Here is a 7,050-nt window from a genome sequence, read left to right on the forward strand (position 1 = left end):
TACCATCATGTCTGAGACGATATGTCACCAACATTTGCAAATCAACTTTATTGGAGGTACACAACACAGTCCCCGCCTCTCATCATGAGCCGTCCGGTCGTTACCGAGAACCACATATCGGATTTTTAACAGGGGTCGTTAGCAATTTAATTTTCAGAGTATTTTCTGCGCCCTACCTAGCTAGCTATCACCAGTCGGATGAGAAGCAAGCGACAAGCAAAGGATTCTATATTCTTCCATAAAGTGTAGCTAGCTAGCTAAGGAAAGTTCATAGTCAACGTAAAACTTTTGGGAAATGTGTGAAACTGGCACGCTGCTAATTTATAATACATTCAATGGGCATTGTTAATCTAGCTACCCCCAGCATGATACAGTCAATCTGGCCAGATAGCTACATGTGCAGCCAGATTTCAGTTCCATCACAAACACTGCTAGCTAGCCCACATTTCCTCAACCAACAACAGCCTCTCACAACACACACTGACACATAGCTAACTGGTTTATTAGCAAGACATCAGTTAGTTTGTGTTGTGATGCAAGTAGCGCATTGGCTGTGCATTGCAGTGAGTGTACACATGCTATCTAGCTAGCTAATTAGCCTGATAAACACACAAGACACTTTGCTCTTTGAGCATCGAGAACAACTTCCAGCCCTTATGTTGATTCAGTACACTCCCTCCTCTGTCAATGCATTTTCCATCAACAGACTTTTCAGTGTGTTACCCATATGTTGTACCCAGTAAGCATAAGGACATTTAAAATGCATATTTTCGAGGCGTTGAAGTTGGGTTCATTTTAGGTTCTGAATGAAAGGTTAAAGGGCGTGTTTTGAGGAAGTCATAAATACGTATTTTCCCGGGCGTATAAAATTAGTTTTTTCCTAGACGTTGAAAATACATATTTTCCGGGACGTTAAAATCAGGCTCATTTTCAGGTCTGAATGAATGTTGAAAAGACTTCATCTACTCTTTTTTTTAACTGTACTGTAATGTCTCTGTTGTGCAGTGGTTCTCAAACCAAACCTGGACGTCCTCCAGACGTTTCACTATTTTGCTGTACCTCTGAACTACCTTTTTTTAATTTTTAATTTATACATTTTAGTCATTTAGCAGACACACTTATCCAGAGCAATTTAGAGTTAGTGCATTCATCTTAAGATAGCTAGGTGAGATTCGAGAGCTTGAAGGTTTGATCTGGGGTCCCCCTGCAGAGAGCTTTGAGAACCACGACTCTATTGTACTGTACTGTGCTGTCCAAACTTGTGAAACATGGATGTCTATGATTGGGTCACTTGTATCGAAGTGGTTTTAAGGAGTCCCGTCCGTGGACTTTGAAATCAAGGCCGGTCCGGACCTCACAAACAGACATCCGGTCTGAACAGGACCAAGAAAAAGACATCCGGTCTGAACAGGGCCAAGAAACAGACATCTGGTCTGAACAGGGCCAACAAACAGACATCTGGTCTGAACAGGGCCAAGAAACAGACATCTAGTCTGAACAGGGCCAACAAACAGACATCTGGTCTGAACAGGGCCAAGAAATAGACATCTAAAAGACATTGGTAGAGATCCCCTTAATGAGATCACAGATTTCTTTCCAAATGCTGACTAATTCAGTACGGATTTCTTTCCAAGTGCTGACTAATGCCAACTAATTCAGTACGTTGAGAGTCACTTCCTGGAACTGGTATGTGATTAATGTGAGGCAGCTGCTGTTGATATTCACCCCCTCCCTTCTTTAAAAGGGAGAATCCATGTGTTTTGCATAAATTTAAATAGCCATGTCGATGATGTAATTACTAGGACACGGTTTCCCGACAGCAATGGAACTTAAGTTTCCCAAGTTTTTTTTAACAATGAATCTATAACCGGATGTAGAACTCACCACATAGGGAGAACTTTCAATAAGTTTGTTGTTGTTAAAGCTGATAAAATCGACAGAAAGGCAGCGCTGCTCTCGGATCAGCATTAGTCCACTCAAACATTAGAATTATTCCCCAATGCTGACCACGGATCACCTCCTAGACAGAAATGATCACCTACTGCTGCAAATATTGAGGCGGCTTATTGGTTAGGCCCTTGCTCTAAATATGATATTTAACACATCCTTGTTCACACGTGTTGTTAGGCCTACACATCATGAAAGTCAGGCAAGAATTACAGACAGTAGCAAACAATTAGAACTCAATGGAACTCAAAATAGAACTCAATGGATTGAACATGAAATTGATTTCAACGTGATTCAAATATATGGGCCTATTTAGCCTACTGCATTTATCTTTTAATGAGGTCATCTCGGTTTTCATCTGAAGCCCTTGTGTCTTTTTCTTGTTTATAGCAATTACAAAGACATCGGCAACTTTGCATTGTAGTCAACTTAGTTCCTGATAATTAAAGCTGCCAGCAGCGTTGCCGGGGTTCAGCTGTGTGCCCACCATTAGGACACATCGCCCTTGGACCAGTTACTTCTGTACATTTTTCCCAAATCAGAACTCTAAATCAAACTGATCATGCAATATAATATGCTTTTTGGACCATTTTCAAAGATGTTGACTTCTTTAAACATCTTCCCCAGAACCACTGGACCGATCGGCACTAAATTCGGTGCATCTTTGGCTACACATCTTCAAACATTTTCCAAGACTGTTTTTTTTTCAAGATATATAAAAATGCCCGTTATAGTGATATCGTGTGGTTGATATGAAGAGTCTTGGCAGTGTTTTCAAGAAGTACCACGTTTTGTTACAATATTAATATCTGTGATTTGATTTATAGCCATTTATGTGCAAGACCACACCCATAGATACTCTAGTAGTTCAAAGCTGTGTGCTGGAAAACCTTGGTAGAGCATGGGCGGAGTAGGCATTGTGGTGTTGGAAAACCTTGGTAGAGCATGGGCGGAGTAGGCATTGTGGTGTTGGGAAACCTTGGTAGAGCATGGGCGGAGTAGTCATTGTGGTGTTGGAAAACCTTGGTAGAGCATGGGCGGAGTAGGCATTGTGGTGCTCATGTGAATTTCCAATCTTTTTCTTTTTCAGAACAATGCCTACTTACTTAAAACGTTGCTATTTGTTTTAATATGTAAAGAAATTCTTTAAAGCACATATGAAAAACTAATTCCACGGGGGGCCGAGTGTCTGTAGGTTTTCACTCCTCCCTTGTACTTGATTGATGAATTAAGGTCACTAAATAGTGAGGAACTCCCCTCACCTGGTTGTCTAGGTCTTAATAAGGAGCTCCCCTCACCTGGTTGTCTCAGTAAGGAACTCCCCTCACCTGGTTGTCTAGGTCTCAGTAAGGAACTCTCCTCGCCTGGTTGTCTAGGTCTTAATAAGGAACTCCCCTCACCTGGTTGTCTAGGTCTTAGTAAGGAACTCCCCTCACCTGGTTGTCTAGGTCTCAGTAAGGAACTCTCCTCACCTGGTTATCTAGGTCTTAATAAGGAACTCCCCTCACCTGGTTGTCTAGGTCTTAGTAAGGAACTCCCCTCACCTGGTTGTCTAGGTCTCAGTAAGGAACTCCCCTTGTCTAGGTCTCAGTAAGGAACTCCCCTCACCTGGTTGTCTAGGGCTTAATAAGGAGCTCCCCTCACCTGGTTGTCTAGGTCTTAATAAGGAACTCCCCTCACCTGGTTGTCTAGGTCTTAATAAGGAACTCCCCTCACCTGGTTGTCTAGGTCTCAGTAAGGAACTCCCCTCACCTGGTTGTCTAGGTCTTAATAAGGAACACCCCTCACCTGGTTGTCTAGGTCTCAGTAAGGAACTCCCCTCACTTGGTTGTCTAGGGCTTAATTTAAAAGGAAAAAAAGACGCTAGGCCCTCCATGGAATGAGTTTCACACCCCTGCTTTAAAGCATGTTGGTTTTAAATCACAGGGGATGGAACATGACCATCTACCAGAGCAGAACATCAGTTAAACATCTATTAATACAGAACATCAGTTAAACATCTACCAATACAGAACATCAGTTAAACATCTACCAATACAGAACATCAGTTAAACATCTACCAATACAGAACATCAGATAACCATCTACCAGAGCAGAACATCAGTTAAACATCTACAAATACAGAACATCAGCTAAACATCTACCATTACAGAACATCAGTTAAACATCTACCAATACAGAACATCAGATAACCATCTACCAGAGCAGAACATCAGATAACCATCTACCATTACAGAACATCAGCTAAACATCTACCAATACAGAACATCAGATAACCATCTACCAGAGCAGAACATCAGATAACCATCTACCAGAGTAGAACATCAGTTGTTCCAGGTGAGGTAATAACTACAAGTCAGTTTTCGACTTCCTTTCTGTTTCTCTCCGTGGCAACGCTGTTGGAGGTTGGTGTGAAAGGATACCCCCCCACCCCCCCTGCAAGCTGCAGAGTACTCTGTGGAACTACGACTCCACTGAAACCAGAAACCCTTACACCCGTGTTAGTCGTTACAGTCTAAAAATACAAATCCCCCATTTTAATAAAGTATTCTTTCAATTGCGCAATTGGCTTCACAGACATGTTCTTTAAACACACTGGATTTATCTAAACAGCATCACCATGTAATTAATTGATCCTTGATAGGATGGTTAAGCCCTTTCACGTTCCATGAGTTCCATTTAATCAGCTATTTCGTTTCATTGTAAATGTATCCTTTAACTGTTTTTTAATACCTCGTCGATTTCTTCTTGGGTTAGCTAAGCTCATATCTGGGACATGTCGGGAAGCAATGTACCCAATTAGCCATGCTGCCTAGACGGCTAGCCTGAAAGGAAGTGGTCTGCGTCTCTCTGTCTCTCTTCCTCTCCTTCTCCTTCTCCCTCTCCCTCTCCCTCTCCCTCTCATTCTCTCTCTGTCTCTCTCCATTTGTCCTCCTCTCATTCCTCCTTCCTTCAAACTTACCAATTACAAGAAGCACTCAACCTTTGGTTCCTTCCTATGTGAGCCATACACCTGTCGTCGTTCCACGTGAACGAATGAAAGAAACATATTGAATGGAGTCTGTAAGCGATTCCCCTACTTCTGTAAGCGATTCCCCTACTTCTGTAAGCGATTCCCCTACTTCTGTAAGCGATTCCCCTACTTCTGTAAGCGATTCCCCTACTTCTGTAAGCGATTCCCCTACTTCTGGCTCATGAAGCCCTATGATGCTTATTCTTTAACCCCATACTTTTGGCTCATAAAGCCCTATGAGGCTGATTCCTCAACTCCCTACTCCTGGCTCATGAAGCCCTATGAGGCTGATTCCTCAACCCCCTACTTCTGGCTCATGAAGCCCTATGAGGCTTATTCCTCAACCCCCTACTTCTGGCTCATGAAGCCCTATGAGGATGATTCCTAAACCCCCTACTTCTTTCTCATGAATCCCTATGAGGCTGATTCCTGAACCTCCTACTTCCGGCTCATGAAGCCCTATGAGGCTGATTCCTCAACCCCCTACTTCTGGCTCATGAAGCCCTATGAGGCTGATTCCTAAACCCCCTACTGCTGGCTCATGAAGCCCTATGAGGCTGATTCCTCAACCCCCTACTTCTGGCTCATGAAGCCCTATGAGGCTGATTCCTCAACCCCCTACTTCTGGCTCATGAAGCCCTATGAGGCTGATTCCTCAACCCCCTACTGCTGTCTCATGAAGCCCTATGAGGCTGATTCCTCAACCCCCTACTTCTGGCTCATGAAGCCCTATGAGGCTGATTCCTCAACCCCCTACTTCTGGCTCATGAAGCCCTATGAGGCTGATTCCTCAACCCCCTACTTCTGGCTCATGAAGCCCTATGAGGCTGATTCCTCAACCCCCTACTTCTGGCTCATGAAGCCCTATGAGGCTGATTCCTCAACCCCCTACTTCTGGCTCATGAAGCCCTATGAGGCTGATTCCTCAACCCCCTACTGCTGTCTCATGAAGCCCTATGAGGCTGATTCCTCAACCCCCTACTTCTGGCTCATGAAGCCCTATGAGGCTGATTCCTCAACCCCCTACTGCTGTCTCATGAAGCCCTATGAGGCGGATTCCTCAACCCCCTACTTCTGGCTCATGAAGCCCTATGAGGCTGATTCTCCAGCCTCCAGTCTCCCCATATGGAGTAGATAACAGCCTCCAGTCTCCCCATATGGAGTAGATAACAGCCTCCAGTCTCCCCATATGGAGTAGATAACAGCCTCCAGCCTCCAGCCTCCCCATATGTAGTAGATAACAGCCTCCAGTCTCCCCATATGTAGTAGATAACAGCCTCCAGTCTCCAGTCTCCCCATATGTAGTAGATAACAGCCTCCAGGCTCCAGCCTCCCCATATGGAGTAGATAACAGCCTCCAGTCTCCCCATATGTAGTAGATAACAGCCTCCAGTCTCCCCATATGTAGTAGATAACAGTCTCCAGCCTCCAGCCTCCCCATATGTAGTAGATAACACCCTCCAGTCTCCAGTCTCCCCATATGTAGTAGAAAACAGCCTCCAGCCTCCAGTCTCCAGTCTCCCCATATGGAGTAGATAACAGCCTCCAGTCTCCCCATATGTAGTAGATAACAGCCTCCAGTCTCCCCATATGTAGTAGATAACAGCCTCTAGCCTCCCCATATGTAGTAGATAACAGCCTCCAGTCTCCCCATATGTAGTAGATAGCAGCCTCCAGCCTCCCCATATGTAGTAGATAACAGCCTCCAGGCTCCAGCCTCCCCAAATGGAATAGATAACATCCTCCAGCCTCCATCTCCCCATATGTAGTAGATAACAGCCTCCAGTCTCCCCATATGTAGTAGATAGCAGCCTCCAGCCTCCCCATATGTAGTAGATAACAGCCTCCAGGCTCCAGCCTCCCCAAATGGAGTAGATAACATCCTCCAGCCTCCATCTCCCCATATGTAGTAGATAACAGCCTCCAGTCTCCCCATATGGAGTAGATAACAGCCTCCAGTCTCCCCATATGTAGTAGATAACAGCCTCCAGTCTCCCCATATGGAGTAGATAACAGCCTCCAGTCTCCCCATATGGAGTAGATAACAGCCTCCAGCCTCCAGCCTCCCCATATGTAGTAGATAACAGCCT

This window comes from Oncorhynchus mykiss, chromosome 23 (genome assembly GCF_057628025.1).
Source record: "Oncorhynchus mykiss isolate SJ-2025 chromosome 23, ASM5762802v1, whole genome shotgun sequence".
Taxonomy (NCBI): Eukaryota; Metazoa; Chordata; class Actinopteri; order Salmoniformes; family Salmonidae; genus Oncorhynchus; species Oncorhynchus mykiss.